This window comes from Anas acuta, chromosome 2 (assembly GCF_963932015.1).
Source record: "Anas acuta chromosome 2, bAnaAcu1.1, whole genome shotgun sequence".
NCBI classification, from domain to species: domain Eukaryota; kingdom Metazoa; phylum Chordata; class Aves; order Anseriformes; family Anatidae; genus Anas; species Anas acuta.
The window spans coordinates 55,779,457-55,798,241 of record NC_088980.1 but is presented as its reverse complement, the minus strand read 5'-3'; the positions used below and the strand labels follow the sequence as shown (position 1 = coordinate 55,798,241).

The window sequence follows — 18,785 nt, the reverse complement described above, 5'->3', positions numbered from 1 at the left end:
TGTAGGACAAACATCCTAGAAGAGGTCTGTCAAATATCTGAAATATGCAGTTCTTAAAGACTATTTTCAGGCCTTTCACGCTGATCAACATTACCAACCCTTCTTTTTCTGGTCATGTAACAAATCCTCATGACAGCAACCCAGGGTCTTTCAGATTGTAAAATCACACAATGGCCAAGGCTGGAAGGGATGTCTGAAGATCATCTCTGGACCTATGAAGATCATCTAGTCCAATGCCCCTGCTGAGCAGCCTCACCTAGAGCATGTTGCACAGTATGGCATCCAGACAGGTTTTAAATATCTCCAGAGAAGGAGACTTCACAACCTCTCTGGACAATGTGTTCCAGTGCTCTGTCACCCTCACAGTAAAGTGCCCTCTCATATTCAGCCATAACCTCCTGTGCTTCAGTTTGTGCCCATTGCCTCTCGTCCTGTCTCTGGGCACAACTGAAAAGAGACTGGCTCCATCCTCTCAACACCTTCCCCTCACATTAATGAGGTCTCCCCTCAGTCCTCTCTTTTTATCTGTAAACTCTTCATTGTACATTGGAAATATAGTGGCAAGCACTTCCTTACTTTGTGTGGTTTTAGTTGTGCACAAAATGTATGTCTGTATTTTAGCTTCGTTTAAGAAAAAATCAGGAGTTTTGATGTTCCTTTTTGAAAAGTTTTTTGTCTGGATGCAAGATAATATAACTTTATTGAAGTATCACTTCCTTTCAAGTTCCATCAAAAGTACTTTGTCTTGTTGTTTTGGGCAATAACTTTATACCTCACAGTTTATATCATTGTATGTCAACTGTTGTTGAAAGAGTTTATTTTTTAAATTAGCAGATATTTACAGGTTAACTATACCATAGGTCCCTGAAATTCTGAAGTGTTTCAAAATCACAATATTGGAGATTTTTAATCTACCTACACAAAAGTTTAACACTTGCTGTCTTTCTATAGTATCAATCTCTCAGAAAAGAGAAGGTATGTGTTCCGTTCACAGTTCTTGCAGTTGTACTGCAAAGTAAGCTGCTGGTCATAATGATGTATTTTAGGATATTGGACAGAGTTCTACTTAGGGTTCAACTGAGACCATACCACAAATGCCATCAAACCCTGACCAGATAATATTGACTTTTGGAATGGAATCCTTGCACTAAAGCAGTCAATGTGAATATTGCCACTGATTTGATTTGGGTCAGAATTTCACCATGGGTTTCTTCCTGCCTGGGACTTGCTGGAATTTTGGAGTTTCAGTTCAAATGTTAACAGACTGCAACAGCATCCATACTATAAACTCTGCCACATTATCTTGGCAAGAAAATGAATCCATCTTAAAATATCCAAACAATTAATAGAAGCAAGATAATTCACTTCTGACATGACTCATCCTCAGTCACTGCTAAATAAGTGGAGTCACGCTATGCCAATAATGTCATTATAGCAGTAACTATAGCACAATAGTGGCAGGGCTGATGTTGTCAAAGACATTACACCAAACTTCAGTTAATCTTTGCCACTCTTATTTGCCAAACAGGAAATAATCTATGTTCTTCGTACATCTGAAGTGCAAAGTAAAGAGCAAATAGGGCAGACAAAGATATATTGACTACTAGTGTTTATGAAATGGAACAAGAACAACAGTATTCTGCTTTGTTACTTAAATGTAGGACAAGAAAACAATGAATTGATCATAAATGATAGTTACTCCCATTGCAGCCTCTGAATTTACTCTAAAATGGACATCTTTGTATAAGGAAAATAGCCCCAAAGACTTATTTCTGAAGCCCGAGTTTACAAATGGCTTTTAATAATAGAATTCAGAGAAAAGCAGGGTAAGTACAAGCCAGTAGCTTAGGAAAGGCAGTCAGTATAAAATATACAGGAAAGGCAATAGGAAAACATGTTTCTGTCTATGTCTCCCAGCTCCAGTAGGTATGTCACAAGAGGTTTTTTTATTCTCAGTAAATAAGAGGAAAAGCAGCTGAAATATCTGCAACTTGGCTACAGACATCAACTGTGAAATCTGGTTTATGCTCCTTCTACTTCTTTTTGCACGCCTGCTTTGGAGAGATCTCTGTGTTCCAGTTGTTGGCACTTGCTGGAGAATTCTCTAAAGTCCACTTGACATACTTGATTCACTATAAATAACACGCATTAAAGCAAAACATTGTCACTACCTCTAGAACCTCATCCATTTCAGAAAGTCTCCACCATTTCGAGTGAAATGTTTTAGAGACATTAATAACATAAATACATAAATAGAGGTACCAACTAATGTAGACAGAAAAAAAAAAAAAAAGAAAAAGATTTTTTTCAGGATTTTGATATGTTTGGAGGCTTTGAGTAGCTTGTTGGTACCAATAACTGGGATGTTTTGGAGAGATTTTTATCCTAGTAAATATTTTATGCAATTTGGAATAGATTCACATACTAAGACACAAGCAATATCTTTGAGCTTAATGGCCCATGATGGATTTTTCTTCTTTTAATCTGTAATAAGTGCTTTTGAATCTACCATTTGTAATCCAGAACAACTTGCAGCAGTAAGCTGCACAATTTAATACCTTGCTGTATATGAAAATTTATCTTTTTTTTGTGTGTGTGTGTTGAAACTGCTACCTATTGAAAAGTGGGAAGTTATTTTAATAATTAACTCTTATCACTGTTCATGGCTTTGGTATACCTTCGTTTTATCTACTCTCAGTTATATAAATTTTAGGCCGAAGAATCCCAAACTATGTAGGCATTCACCTCCAAGAAACTGTTCTCTACTTTAAATCACCCTGTCATTGTCCAGTGCGATTGCAGTTTTAGCATATTCTTTTGATCTGTTGTGTCAGGGTTAGGTTCTGGACAAATCTGCATATGGTGTTACAGCTATGGGTGCCCTATTCATTTATGTACTGAGAAAATAGTAATTTCTGTGTTGTCTGTTTCTTTCCAGGTAACTGCTAAAATTAGGTTGATCTTTGTGGACAGTAGTACACTGATATTTTTATAGAATTGTCTGTTACAGCTTTGAGGAATGTTTTGTCGTCTGTTAAAGGAAGGCATGAGGTGAGCTGAACCTCTTGTATCTCTGGTTGCTGTCTAAGTTTGGAGAAAAATATAGTCCAGTATAAGGTATGAGAGAAGATCCAGGAAACTACAGACCTATTAGCCTTACTTAAGTCCTTGGAAAAGTTATAGAGAAGATTGTCCTGGTGGATATGGAAAAGCACTTAAAGAACAAAGCTGTTATCAGGCATAATCAACATGGGTTCATCAAGGCAAGGTCCTACCTTAGTAATTTGATCTCGTTCTATGATAAGGTCTCCCATTTGCTGGATGACGGGAAGGCAGGATACATAATCTTTCTGGATTTCAGTAAGGGTGTTGATGAACTGCATCCTTCTGGAGAAATTGTCCAACTGTGAGATAAACAGGTTCATACTATCTGAGGCAAAGAACTGGCTCAATGGTAGAGCTCAAAGAGTTGAAGTAGGGCTACCTCTGGCTGGCAGCCAGTCACCAGCAATACTCCCATGGGCTCAGTTCTAGGGCCAGTCTTGTTCAACATTTTTATCAGTGTTCTGGATCCCAGACTGGAATGCATACTCAGAAAGTTTGGTGATGGTATTAAACAGGGAGATGCTATTGACTCTCTGGAGGAATGAAAGGCTTATTAGAGGGATCTAGATAGATTGGGTGGAGCACTGGGCAATTAGCAGTGACATGATATTCAACAAAGGAATGCTAATTTCTGCACCTGGGACAGAGTAATGCCAACTGAGAGACAAGTGGCTGGAGAGTGGCTCAACAGAAAGGGATCTGGGGGTACTCGTTGACAAGGAGCTCAGCATGAGCCAGCAGTGTGCCCTGGCATCCAAGAGGACAAACTACATTTTATGATGCCTTAAACATAACATAACCAGCTAGTCAAAAGAGGTGATTCACCTGCTGTATTTAGCATTGGTGTGGCTTCACCTTGAAAATTGTGTGCAGTTCAGGGCTCCGAGATAAAAAAAAAAAAAAAAGAAAAAAAGGTCTTTGAAATCATCCAGAAGAGGGTAAGAACGCTGGAAGGCAATAAATCTCCCTGCCCCTCCCCTCTCCATTGTTATTGAATGTAGAAGATAACTCTCTTTCAAGTTTATTATTATTACTCACATCAAGTTTATTAATCACTGTAATCTTTTCAAACTCTAAGCATCTCTATGAATTGGCCTTAGTAAAATCTTTAGGACATAAACATACATATTCTCAGTGTATACACAGATAAGTTTTAGCCATCTTTTTTCTTTTAGTGAAAAATTCTGTATATCAGGTACATCCAGTTTTGAACTCTGTTCTGAATTCAGTCTGTTTTCAGAGATATACTTCTAGTTTCATCACATTTTAGTAGGAACTGCTATGTCTTCAGCACTCTAAGCACTCCTTTATCAGGTAGCATATCATTTATGAAAACAAAATTATTTTGGTTCTCCATATAGTCTATCTAAAGTTAAATCTCCCTTAAATTCCATCTTTAAACTTATGACATCTTTTAAAAGGTTATGGTAGTATGTGACTGCTTTGAGAAGGCAAGGAAGAGTAAGTTCCTAAAGGCTGGCAGCAGACACTCCTAGAAGCAAATGCTCAGGAAGTCGTCAGTGCTGAAGCAGCCATTCTTTCATATTTCAGTGATCATCTCATGTTACTCTAGCATAAATTTGCTTGTGCAAATGAGAATCACTTTTTTTTTTTTTTTTCACTTGGGTTTATAACTTCTGATAACACTTCCTAAGGACTACACCTTTTTCATTCTCAGCAAGGAATCCTTATATTTTGAGGTTCTTGTCACACATGGATATGAAATTAGACTTATAGTCAAAAATGTGTTATCTTCTTTTGACACTTTGAGGCCTGTTATGCTGACAGAAAATCACATACCAGCAGGCAATGGAAACACTGCAAAGTTCAGGGAAATGAAAGCTCAGACTTACCCATGTCTGTAATTGCCTAGGAGTTTCCTGATCTTTCTTAAACATAATCCTGTATGTTTATTACAATAAAATATATTCATAAGCCTCATTGCACTAAGATTTATTCCTTTTTCATACCAGGTGTATCTGGGAAAACTGGTCACCTTGCTACAGTTTCTTTGTTTCTTTAATTTCTACACTAGCCATAGTCTCCTGAAATTTTAATGTGAGAAGTTAACACACACTCCCACCATTAACTTTGGGGATATGTGGCCATTTTGCTATGACACTGGGGCCAAACTAGTTCAGTCCCATTGAAGGTTGTAGCTAAACAGAGCAGTTCCACAGCCAATGCAACCATCCTGAAGCTATGGCATAACACCTTGCTTCTGCATGGCAATGCACTGTGCCATATGAATTTAGAAGCTTAATCAGAGATAAGTCCTCCAAGGAAATGCCTTTGCTGACACATACAAAGCACCTGGAGAGATAGCCTAGCACTGACGCCATCTGACATAAAACAGTTTTCATCTTTATGAGTAAGCTGTCAAAGTATGTTACGACTTGTTTGGTTCAAGTGCTAGCTGAAATGGTCTAGATGATCCCATTATAATACCAAGAAATGTTCATGGGTAATGCTTGAAGTTACCAGTACAGATAAATTTTCTCTGTCTCTCAGAGTAGATATTTCTCTTGCTACTTCTCTAATATGTGATAGCTTGACCCTTTTGGAAGGTTTGATCAGGTTCAACAATACTTTCATATACCTTTTATTTATATAAATAAGAAGCATCTCCGTCCCATGGAGAAGACTCTAAGTAAAGCTCTATAATTTCAAATTTGGTAAATATCCTCATCTTGTTGGAAAGTATTTTGTTACCAGAGCCCCAATACCCCATTTTTTGATTAATTATTGTCTCAATTTTGGAACAATATACCAGGGATAAAAATCACCATTTATTTATTTATTTATCATTATTTATTCACATAAGAAAACTTTTTTTTATAAGGAGGCAGAGATTTGGAGGTACTGAGAGAAGTGAAACAACACAAAAAACCTTTAGCAAAACAAGAGTGGGCATGATGGAGATTCGAGATTATACAGTCATTATTTTAAACACATTTGAAAACCTGCCTTGGTACAGGTATGTTTTCCTTGAGCTGTTGACCCTCTGCAAGCTTGAAAGACCACAGAAAGACTGAGATAAAGTGCTTTTGCTAGAAGTTATGGCAGCAGAGCCAGTTTAATTGCAACAGTTAATGTAAAATCCCATTCCCATTTCCTCTATAGAAATGAAAGTCAGCCAGTCAACTGGGAGCTGAGTCCAATCTGGGCCTTCTCTGATGTGTGATCTGTACAGTGAAGGACTTCAGATAATTGTAGCAGTCAGACATTTCGTCTTGAAATACTGGGAATAAGAGAAAAAAAGACTTTAAATGTTCATTTGAGATTCAGAAGGTAGACATTTCAAGATGTGGCAGACCACCATGTAATTAAAAGGGTCATCAGCGTCAGCCCTTGCAGCAGTTCAATTCCAGATGTGATCACCACAGTATAATAAAAAGCTTCTGAAAAATATCATGAGTCTGTAGGAGTGGAGAAATTGTCAATTCTTTCAGTAGTTGTCTTTTTTTGGCTTTGTTTTTAGACTTGTTTTTTTTCTGTGCAGGGGACACCAGAAGGAGGAAAGGATGTCAGCTGGGAAGTTATCTCTCTATAATTAGCACATGTTTATATGTACTATAGAATTTGTCAAAATTGTTGCCTGTTCATATTTTTAAATCTGGACTCAGAAGAAAATTTTTGGCTTTGGGAGAGAGATTACTTGTATTTATTTATTTATTTATTTTAATCATTGTCACCTTTTGTTAAAGTCTGTCTGTGAAATTTTAAGTATGTATGCCTGCAAAGTTATTTAATCATTTAATTCCCATGCAGCTCATCTAGCAGTTCATAATGCCATGCAGCTCATACAGATATTTTGATAATTTACCTTCAGAAAGAACTTGGTGAGTTTTGAAGTGGAAACCCAATTCAGTGAGACTTTTATACTTTGAAGAAGTTTTTATATGTGATGCACATGTGTCTGTTAACTTACCTTTAAAGTTGATTATTTTCTTCTTTCAATCCAATTTCTCTTCCTGACCCAGATTCTTCCAGTATGAGTGGTAGTGACATAATGGCTTTAAGCTACAAATACTTGTCAAATTGGAGTAGCCAGACTTTGGTAGGAAAGAGTAAAAGTCACATCCCATTCTAAGAAGATTAAAACTCACCACAAATTTTCTATTTAAGTTGATTTATGCCAGTTGATTTATGCCATATTGAACATAGAACACTAGCAGCCAGTCAGCAGAAATGAACTATTACCTTTGGCATTGACTACAGAGGGAAAAAGAAAGCTAATGATATTTTCCTTGGGTGTTTTCCTTCACAAACAAAAAGACTCCCTCTAGCAATGAGTATTTTTACAAAGCTACTTACAGCATACTAGGCAGTATTAATAATGAAATTAAATTATTAAATATCCATTACAGAAAAACAACATAAATGTTTCATAGCCATATTTGTGATATAGCATTTACAGGTGCAATTTTAGTAACAAATGAATGCAATTATAACCTGGACATTTAGGTAATTTACATTTGAAGATAATTGGGTAATTGCTTGTTCTCGTAAATTAATGTTAACAAGAAATTCTTGTACAGGAGGAAAGTGCAACTCAGAAACTTTTGATGTTTCTGCAAGTGATAGTTCTCTAAAACATTATCATAAATTTTGCTTTTGATCATTTAATTATGTTTTGACATAACTTCAGTGTCTTGCTTGTATTGAAGAAGAGAGAGAGAGGTACTGGAACTGGAACTAAACAAAAGATTTATAAAGACATCTTGGTTTCCAGTTCAAGTTCTCATTGTATTTCTTAAAACAGGGATATTTATACTTGCTTTTTTGAGATATTTAGAGGGATGTTTTTGGTGACTATGTTATTCAAAGGTCTTTTTTTTTTTAAAAAAAAAAAAAAACAGGATACTGTTTTCTGTTGTTAGAGAAAATTATTCTGGAACCTTTTGAAAGAGTTTTTTGTTTACAGTTCTCCTGTCAACTGAAAGTTGTCATATTAACACCACAAAAAGTTACATTAATTCTTCTTCTTTTTTTGTTGTTGTTGTTTTTTTTTTTGTTTTTGTTTTTGTTTTTTTTTCCCCTACCAACTCAATGTGAAGTTCTGATACTGCAGAAATTATTTATTTATTTATTTATTTAATATTTATTTTTTTTTTTTTTCAGATCTTGAAAAAAAATGGTTACAAATGCAGGGAAGAGAAACAAGAGTTGACTGTGTTCTGGCTATCAGCATTGATTTCCTGTTGACTTAAAATCCCTGAAAAATGCCTTCTGCTCCACTAGCATCACCATTTTTGTTCCTAGTATAAGAAAGATATGTGCAACTGAGAAAAAATAAGCAACAAACCAAGTTTTCCAATATTTCATTTTACCAGAGTTGCCAGTAAGCTTTTTTTTTGAGTTTCTAACATTCAGTGCAGCTGCATTGGAAGAATTAGGGAGAGGTAGATCATCTCTCACAGATGATCTTCTTGATAATAGGAAATAAAAACCAGGAAACTGTTAAATATATAAAATAAACTACCAAGAAAAGCAATTGCTTTTAGTCTCAAATGTTCTGGCATACACAAAAATAGATAAAAGTTTAATGAATAACATTAGCATGTCCTGTATTCACCAACAAAAAAAATGTGATTTAATTGATTATTTTATTTTATTCTACTGGATATAACTTGATAGGATTTTCCTTAGATAATTCCTTCCCATTCGTGAATCTTTAGTCTTCAAAAAGTCTTGTGTGAAAGAAAAATGGTAAGTCCCAGCTGGGTTGGTCAGGTTTCTGGAAACATGGTGTATACTGAGTTCTGTAGGTGTAAACTGTCACCTGTGAACATAGGAACCTTCTATGAGATTACAGGCATATTTTCCTATACTCACATAGTCCATTGCAAAATTGCTGTGCCTCAGTTACCATCTGGATTGTAAAGGTTTTCTAGTTGAAAAGTGGTCAAGGTAAGAGTCGTTCTGTGTACAGTATTCCTGTCACAGTAAACATCTCCATTTCATATGCTTTTGAGCATTTTCACCATATTGTAACAAAGCTGAAAGCTTTCTCATTGGAAAAGCTTTCTCATCTGCTTCCAGATTTTACATCTGCTATGTATCTGTTTTGCGGTTTAAGCCAGCAGCTAAACGCCACACGGCCGTACGCTCACCCTCCCCCCTCCCTCTCTGGGATGGGGGAGAGAAATGGGAAAGTGAAGCCTGTAGGTTGAGATAAAGACAGTTTATGCCAAGTATGCACAGAGCATCCAGGCCAGTCACAATACAGTGCTTTTGCCACTCATTCCTAGATAGACTCATTTCAGCCTTCAGTACAGTTAACTGCTGGGTCCCTCTGTCACTCCATAAATACAGATGGGTTCTAGCCCTTTATAGCTTGATGGCATTACAGTACACTGTGCACCGGTGTCTACTAAAGCCTTATACTTCTGTGCATCTGACGTGCCAGGCCATCGGTTCCACACAGTCCAATAAACTCGATTGTCCCTTTCCTCCCCCTGGCTGGAGGCAGGGCCCCTCTAATCCTGGTCAGAATCTTCATTTCTATGTCTAAAAGACTCTCTGCTGGAAGTTGGAGCAGCAAGATTTTCAGAGAACACCTTTTTCCTGATTGTTTTCTTTTGCAACTCATATACCTGTGCCTCTAGGGTAAAGGTAGATTTTCCATCCCATTTTCTCATGTCTTCTCCATGGTCACATAGGTAAAACCATAGGGTGACACAGAGTGTGTGCCCACCATATTGTTTTCCTTGCATGGATGAACGCTTACCCCTGATAGCTGAGATGCTGGTTTGTACAAGTGGGGAGGAAAATAATAGTAAATTATTAAATAGAAATAGAAAATAATAGTGTAAGTGTGTTAATGCTCTATACTGTAGGTAGAACAAGAGATCTTTCCACTAAAAAGTGTATTCAATTGGAAATATATTGTTGGTGCTTTAAACTGATTAGTTCTGGATCATGTATTGGCTTTAAAGAAGCTGGGCACATTAATAACAATTACCAGACCTAACCAAAATTTTCTGAGTTGACTGAGGAGTTGGACAAAGTGTCATCCTTACAATGACAGCTATGCAAACATTTACCAAAATATTGTCTGGTTGGATTTTTTATTTTATTTTATTTTATTTTATTTTATTTTATTTTATTTTATTTTATTTTATTTTATTTTATTTTATTTTATTTTATTTTATTTTATTTTATTTTATTTTACTTTATTTTACTTTGTTTTCTTCCCTGTTGAAATCTATTTACTAGTGATTTAAAAAGTGACCCTAGGTATTGTGTATGTGAGTTTTGTTCCCTCAAGTCTAACTGTATGTCTCATGTATGACTTCTGCCAGTGTTTCTGCCATGGAATTTGTAACTACTCTTCACAAAATCAATAGGTTGTATCTCCAGAATATCCTAAATTGATCAGGGATTCAGTTCCATTAAAAACTAAAAAAATAGTACCTCAAAATACACTTATTGCTATGCAGACAGTCACTGACTCTTGCGTAGTGAGGATTTTTAATAATCAAAATCACCTAAAATCTTAATATAAAGGATGTAGTTAGAGGGGGAAAAAAACAAGAATAAAATAAATTAGTCTCCATTAAAATATATCTATTAAATACAAACTTGAAGGGCGCATATTGGGAAAAAATAGATATTTTGAATAATTCATAATCCCTCAGATATTAAACTGGAGAAGTCTTAAGTAGTGTCTTGTTTGTGGTTTGAAGGTGATTTCACAAGGGCCAGAGGATTTTTTGTATTTTATTTTTACACAGCAAATTTACTTGAGGGGATGTACTCAGACACTCCCATAATGCTGTAAATGAGAAATGAGAAAAGTGTGTTGGTGTGTGATTTGCAGTGTGTTTCCAAGACATGTCTTTCACAAAAAGCACTTTATTTCAGTCAGCAGAAGCAAATAAGTCAGAAGGCTCGTTTAAAACACCACTGATTTTTCCAGTTTTTATGGAGTTCACATTCCTGCCTACCTGAGCAAAGACTATCAATCAAAACTCTGTGAATGTTAAAGGAGACAAAGCAGTCAACAGCTGTAAGAAGGACTGCTTTCCTCACTTAAGTCTTTTGACACAATTTATGGATTAACAGACTATATGGTCAGTAGAATATCTAATTTTCCTAAGGGGCAGTGCACTGAGCATTTACTGCATGAACCTTAGATCACTCACAGCACAAATGCAGAGGTTTTTGAAAAAAAGGATAAAACCACTGGTACAAAACATATCTCAGATATGTCCCAAAAGATATACTATATGAATTGAGGAAACAGTAAATCTCCTTTTTAGTATTTGTACATTTCAAAAGGTTGTACATTGTCACACATTTCTGTCATTGAGAGGAGAAGAAATAATAAGTGCGGTGTGGGATTCAGGGTTTAAGAAGAAGGTAAGGATTTCATGAACCACTATCAGCTGCTGATCCAGATTATGCTTTTTAAGGTCACAATTATACAAAAGGTTAATGCCTCATAAAGCAAAGAGCAAACGGAGCATGAAAAGTCATTCAGAACTATGGGTTCTTGCTGTGGTTTAACCTGACTGGCAACTAAACACCACACAGCCATTCGCTCACCCTCCTCCCTCCATCTCTGGGATGGGGGAGAGAAATGGGAAAGTGAAGCCTGTGAGTTGAGATAAAGACAGTTTATTAAGACGGGAAAATAATAATAATAATAATAATAATAATAATAATAATAATAATAATAATAATAATAATAATAATAATAATAATAATAATAATAGTACTACTAATAATAATGTGTACAAAACAAGTGATGCACAATGCTCACCACCCACTGACCGATGCCCAGCCTAACCCTGAGCAGCTGCCCCCCCCACCCCGGCTAGTCACCCCTATATATTGCTTAGCATGATGTCAGATGGTACGAAATACCCCTTTGGGCGGTTTGGGTCAGCTGTCCTGGGTCTGTCCCCTCCCAGCTCTTGCTGCGCCCCCAGCCTGCCCGCTGGCAGGACAGAGTGAGAAGCTGAAACATGCTTTGTTTGGTGTAAGTACTGCTCTGCAACAATTAAAACATCAGCATATTATCAGCACACTTCTCATCGTAATCCAAAACATACCACCCTACCAGCTATTAGGAGGAAAAACAACTCTGTCCTAACTGAAACCAGGACAGTTCTGAAGCCTTATTTTTCACTCCCTCTCACTGCAGTAGACAATTGTTTATTTACCTTTTTATTTTTTTTCCTTTTTTATTTTTTTTTCTTACTGAAAACTGGAGGTAACTTAATGAGGTTTATCCTCCTGGATAGGAGATCTCCTGAAGGGCAAGTGACATTTTCATGCTGAAGTCTTGGCCTCTTTGGACAGTCTTATGAGTTAGTTATTATTTTCCTAGTCAGTATGGTAGTACCACTGACCAGTAATTCCAAGACTTCATGTTTATGCATATGAAATATCTCATGCATTACTATTAAGAAGCACATACCCAGAAGAGAAAATGAAAAAAAAAAAGTTTCTGTAGTAATCATTTTAATAATAATAATAATAATAATAATAATTTCTTTGATTTTGTGGCAAAGTAGGTTTGGAGTATTGATATGTTGTTTCATTCCAAGAAGTATGCCCAATGTCCACTGAGAATATTGCTTAGAAAAGCCTTTTCTAAAATAAAATGTTAATGAATGGATGAAAGTAAAGCATAATTTCTATAAAGAAATAAGCAATTGCTTAGTTTTAAGTCCCAGAAGTAAGCACTTCAAAATAAATGTATGATTAAACACCCGATTTGAGAGTTGATTCTCTGTACCAAGTCTTGATATCTTGATGTAGACAAAAGCAGAAAAATGTAGACATGTAGGTGAGTAAGTATGGTAAGGACAGCAGTGTATGTTTTTGTTTTGGTTTGTTTTGGTTAGGTTTGTTGTTGTGGGATTTTTGGAGAAGAGTAATGCAAAAGAACTTTTGGTTAGATAAATGTTCTGCTTGTACAGGGTGTACAGTCATATTGATATAAAATTATGGGGAAATGAAAAATAACCAGAATAGTGTGGAGAAAAAGAAAAAGAAAAAGAAAAAGAAAAAGAAAAAGAAAAAGAAAAAGAAAAAGAAAAAGAAAAAGAAAAAGAAAAAGAAAAAGAAAAAGAAAAAGAAAAAGAAAAAAAGAAAAAGAAAAAGAAAAAAAGAAAAAGAAAAAAAGAAAAAGAAAAAGAAAAAGAAAAAGAAAAAGAAAAAGAAAAAGAAAAAGAAAAAGAAAAAGAAAAAGAAAAAGAAAAAGAAAAAGAAAAAAAGAAAAAGAAAAAGAAAAAAAAAAGGAAGAAAAAAAAAGCTTTATTTTTGTACAGTACTACTGAAAAGATTAATGCCAGATTACTCCTCTTTTTTATAGCATAAATAACAGTATTTTTGTGGAAATCATAGGCTTTAATATATTATCTATAAATAAAGATATTTTCCCCCAGTATTTGTTACTCCACAGTGGGGCATAGTTCAAGTGTATCTACATTTCTGATGAGAAAACAATCCGGAAACTGACATATGAAATTAACAGCTATTAATGTGTTTCAGCAGAATACTAATGTTGAAAGTATTTCTGAAAAGTCATTTGAATTTCAGAGTAATTCTTGGAAATGCATGCAAAAATACCCTTTGCATATCTGTAGGATCACTATGTTTTTTCCTTCACAGTGTAGTGCAAAATAGTTGTACAAAATGCATATACACTAATATAGGAAGAATATTGTCTTCTCTTGTAAAGAGAATTCTTGTAAAGAATTTTACTTTACACTCGCATTATAATTCTCAATATCTCTTATGGCAGGACTGCAAAAGAACTCGCCCAGATTACAACTCTCATGCATTTTACTTGGCTTGCAGACAATTAATTTTCATCCATGGTAGATTGGTAGATACATCTCCTTGAGAAAATCCATCCTGTAATGAATAGTTGCCATTTATGTAAATATTATCTTCTAATTTTTTGTATACCTTTTTCAGTTAGATACATTGACCTGCACTTCCTTGATTTGAGGAAGCAGTTTTTTCCAGGAGTGTGAGAATGTAGAATGTAGGTTGTAAACACTGAAGCCCTGAAATTTGAATCTTTGAAATTTGAATCAGGTAACTGTATTTAAATGTCTTGTTCACCTTGGTCAAGTGGTATATTTTTTCTCCTCAACTTGTACACTATTGTAACGAGTAAGGAAAGTCACCTTTTTACATACTTTAATCTCCGGAATGCTAGATAATGCTAGACTTTTTGTATGATTGAGCATATTGTCCATTATAGTTTATGTATCCAATTTATGTCTGCAGTGCTATAGAGGTTTCTTTTACACCATGCTTTCATGTTCAGATAGCATCTTATATTCTCCATTTGCTGTGTGCCAGTGACAGGCACACAGATCACAAGGGTTTTTGTTGCCTGTAAATCTTCTTGTAAAGAACATTCAGAATTAGAATTTTGGACCTGGCTGCAGTAGTATGTTAGGAGAATAATATTGGTTTACATTAATGAATGAGCTAAAAAAAGTCTAATGTTTAATATACTAAAAAAAGTGAGGGTGAATCTTTTAAATGATTCTTTACTGTTATGGCAGTACATCCAGCATTGTTGCTGCCTGACCTTTCCGATATCTTGTTTCTGTTCCCATCTGAGATAACTCAGTGTGCTCTGACATTTGTCAAACTGAAAAAAGCCCTAGGAAGTTTGCTGTCTGTCTCCTGGGTGAACTCACTAAGCCATTGTGGTAGGTGGTGCCCAGCCAGCTTGACAACAAATATCAAGAGGCTTGAGAATAGCAAAGAACTTGTTGCAGAGACAATGTTACGATAAATGTATCTCTGGTCATGCTAAATTTCACTGGAGTAAAGATAACCTACAGCTGTATCTGTGTGAGCTGAAATAAGGGATGGTGAATCAAATGTGCCAAAATGTATTTCATTGCAAGTGGCTAACAACTAGGTAGGAATGTAGGACACCCAAACTGAACATTTTAAAACTATTTTCTTACCTAGATTTAGGATCCTATCAAATTCCAGAGCAATTCATTTAAGTTCCTTCCTTTTCAAAACAATTTGCCAGTTGCTTCTCTAATTAAAATAAGTAGGAACTTTAGGTGTTTGCCAAATCTGAAAATCAAGTTGATTTTACTCACATTTTCTTAATCCTAACTTCATTTGATGTAAATTTGTGAGATAATACTTAGAGACACCTAAATGTAAAACGGTCCTGTGATTTACTTCTCCATATCTAAGAAGCTTCTTGTGTGACCTTATCTTCTTTGGTGTAGCTTGATATTTCAGAAACTTGTTTTGATAATGTATTTCTCTGTTGATCAACATGAGGTCATGCAAAACACTTTGGAATAACCCTCACAAAAAAGAAAAAAAAAAAGCAGACAGTAAGGATCCAGAAAGACACATCGAAAACTAGATCATTTTGATCATTTTAAAAGTAACATTTGTCCTATTTGTTGTAAATTATTCTGTAAGGTTTAGTAGTAAACCTACTGTGTTGAATACCTTAACCTACTAGTAAACCTACTGTGTTGAATACCTTAACACAGTGATTGCATTCCTTTGAAGGAATATGGTGGAAATTGCTGCCAGAATGCAGATAGTACAAATATTTAAATTTATTTCTTCTGTCATACGTATAACAGTTTTTATTTTCCAAGCTAATGACAGTGAATCTTAAGTGAATTACTATTTTGTCTGTGATTTATAGATTCTTGCATAGCAATTCAAGATAAGATGCTTGTGTTCTCTTTACCACTACTGACAGCTCTGGAGCAAATTCGAGATAATTACTGTAGTATTATTATAATATGTGTAATTTCTTGAGGTTCTGCTTCTGAAGTGATAAGAATAATTAAATAATAAATGTTATACATGTAATGAGACAATCACCTCTCATTCTATCTTGTGCTCATATTTTTAAAACAGTTTTTCCATCTCCCATTCCCTGTCCTCAGGGGTATAATTATAACAACAATATTCCTCCAGAGTTATATTTATACTCTTATCAAACTCTTTGTTTTTAAGTGCTAGCATAATAAAGAGGGTGCAAAGAGGTTATTAGTATCACTTTATAGCAAGTTCTGTCCTTTTCTTACTTTTTCCTTAAAAGGAGTGCATCTTTATTTTTAGGTTAGGTATTTTTTTCTTCCTATGTTAAAGTTCACCAGTATGGAGATCATCAAGATTTTTTTTCAGTTGGGGAAAAAAAAATATAAATCTGACCTATGATTAAAAACCATTTTACAACAAAATTGAACTCAATGTGTTGACTATGTGGGATAGCCTGTTTCTCTGGTTCTTGAAACCAGGCAGTGTAGACACCCCAGTAGAATTCATCATACGTCCCAGTACACCCCAGTAGAATTCACCGTACTTCAATTGTTTCAAGAATCATTGAAAAAAAAAAAAGTTTTTTTTTTTTGTTTTTTTTTTTTTTACGGTTTTAAGGAATTAGGATTATAGGATATATTACTGATGTTACCAGGTAAACTACTGCTTTAATTATAATTCCAGCTGGGAACATAGAAATATGAGAGTTCTACAGTTATTTTAATTATTCTCATTTTTGTTCAAACTGAGTTTATACTTTTGTATCATCTAGATAGAGCAGACTTGGCTCTAAATTAGCTAGCTTGGGTACTGGTAATGGTTTACCTATGACAAGACAAGATTCCTGACATGATAATAGGTTCAGCATCAAACTGGTCTTTCAGCTTTCACTGAACTCTGCTAATCACAACCACACAGATTTAATTACCCTATTACCTGTGTGAAACTAATGGAAACATCTTTGCACAGCAGCAAATTGCCCTTGCTGGAATGCAGTAGGGACCCGATGCATTTTATTTTGTGTCTACATTCCAAGCAAAACATATGTTTAAATTTTAAGTATATACTTTAAATATCTATGTACAAATTATGATGCCTATTTCCTTAAAATAATAGCTTCGTTCAGGATATTGTAGAAAGGCTAACCAATGATTGTTATAGGCTTGGTCAGTGCCAGCACTGATGGCCAATTTGCCAGCTAATCAACCGATATGAAATTGAAAATTCTTAACATTCCAGTAAGCCAGTCAGTAAATACAGTGATGAACATTTTTTGGAAGGTATTATTACTGTTCTAAACTATATTTACTGATTTGCAGTATATACTTCCTCCTTGATGTTTGCATTATGAGGCAACTATTTCAGAAATTTAGTAATTCCTATCTGTTTACCAAGCAAGTCTCTACCAGTCATAATGCCAGGCATATTAGTTACACTAATTCTTATCAACTGACACAAAAGAATGCTTGCCATACTTTTCTTGCTGATATATTTATATTTATTTTTATTTCTTTATATCAATGGTCAGGCTTATGATTCATTTCTACGGTTTGCTTAATCTCAGTTTAAAAGTAGTTATGAATTATATCTGAGAATATGAAACAGGGAACCTAACAGCACAGGTTTGATAACCCTGAGGATTCAAATGCTACATTCACTTTCTGTCTGACCTTGAGAAACAGTTTATTACATTTATGGAGGATTAGGCTTAAACCGCACAAAGCTTAAAATCAACCCAGGATTTAACAGGAATTCTGACTAACTCTCGGTCTCTCTACAAAACTACTGCATTAACTCACTCTGTCTCCAGTCCTGTTTTCACTCATTTTATCAGGAAAGATATTCAGGAAGGTAATTCATTGTGGCTGAAGCACTACTGATTAATTAACCCTATTTTCCAGAATCTCTTGACCTTATCTTCAGTGCAAAGTAATAGCATGCCAAAACACATCTGCGAAGCTAAGCTAGATAACTTAATACTGACCAGAATTTTGTGATTATAGACAAGAACAGGCTACTCCAGTGAATGTTATCCTGAACTTGGACCAGAACTGTGTCATAATTCAGCTGACCACATGTTCTTCGTCTGCCTTGGGTACATGATTATGGTCAGACTCATGAAAGCTTATGTGGTTCTTCACAACTGGTCTAACATAAAAGTTACTTTTACTTACTACAGTAAATTTCTGTAGTAAAGCAAAAGCCTAGAGATTTTGAACTTTCCTCAGGGATGCTGCTTCTCTTCAGTGTTTTGATATCTACATCTCCAAGTCAGCCTAAAAGTAATGACAAAAATAAAAGATTTATTTTTATTTTTATTTTTTACATTTATGTGCTACAGATTTTTAAAATTTCTTCTTCTACATATTCTGTATATTTATTTGTTAATCATTTGTTGAAGTGCTCTACTGCAATTAGTTAACACAGATTCTTAAAAATAGAAGAACTGGGGCACACAAAAGCGAGGGCCTAGACTTTCAAAACTATTTAGTGATCTTAGTCTCACTGATTTCAATAGTGATTGTAGGAGAGTGAGATAACTATACTTAAAATACTATACTTAAAAATACTAAAAAATCTGGACCTAGTGATTTAACTAAGAGCATACCTGAAGTATATGTTACAACAACATAGTAAGTTTAGTCGCCTCACATTGATAGGAGCCGAGGGAATGGCTTGAAGCTGCAACAGGGAAGGATCAGGCTGGATGTTAGGAAAAGGTTCTTCACTGGGGGGGGGGGGGGGTTGGGCACTAGAACAGGCTCCCCAGAGAAATGGTCATGTCATCAAGCCTGTCAGAGTTCAAAAATCATTTAGGCGATGCTCTTCGACATCTGGTCTGATTTTTAAGTTGCCCTGTGTGGAGCCAAGAATTAGCCTCAATGATC

General features: G+C 35.2%; 1 protein-coding gene and 1 long non-coding RNA gene across 2 annotated transcripts in view; one reads left to right on the top strand and one right to left on the bottom strand.

Moving 5' to 3' along the window:
• Positions 1-18,785, top strand: part of CNTNAP2 (contactin associated protein 2) — a 1,125,334-nt gene that overhangs the window by 844,811 nt on the left and 261,738 nt on the right. The window lies entirely within an intron of this gene.
• LOC137852767 (uncharacterized) lies at positions 1,785-4,294 on the bottom strand. The gene is made up of 2 exons (XR_011094027.1): positions 3,276-4,294; positions 1,785-2,132 (listed from the first exon to the last, which is right to left on the bottom strand). It is a non-coding gene; the product is annotated as an uncharacterized lncRNA (long non-coding RNA).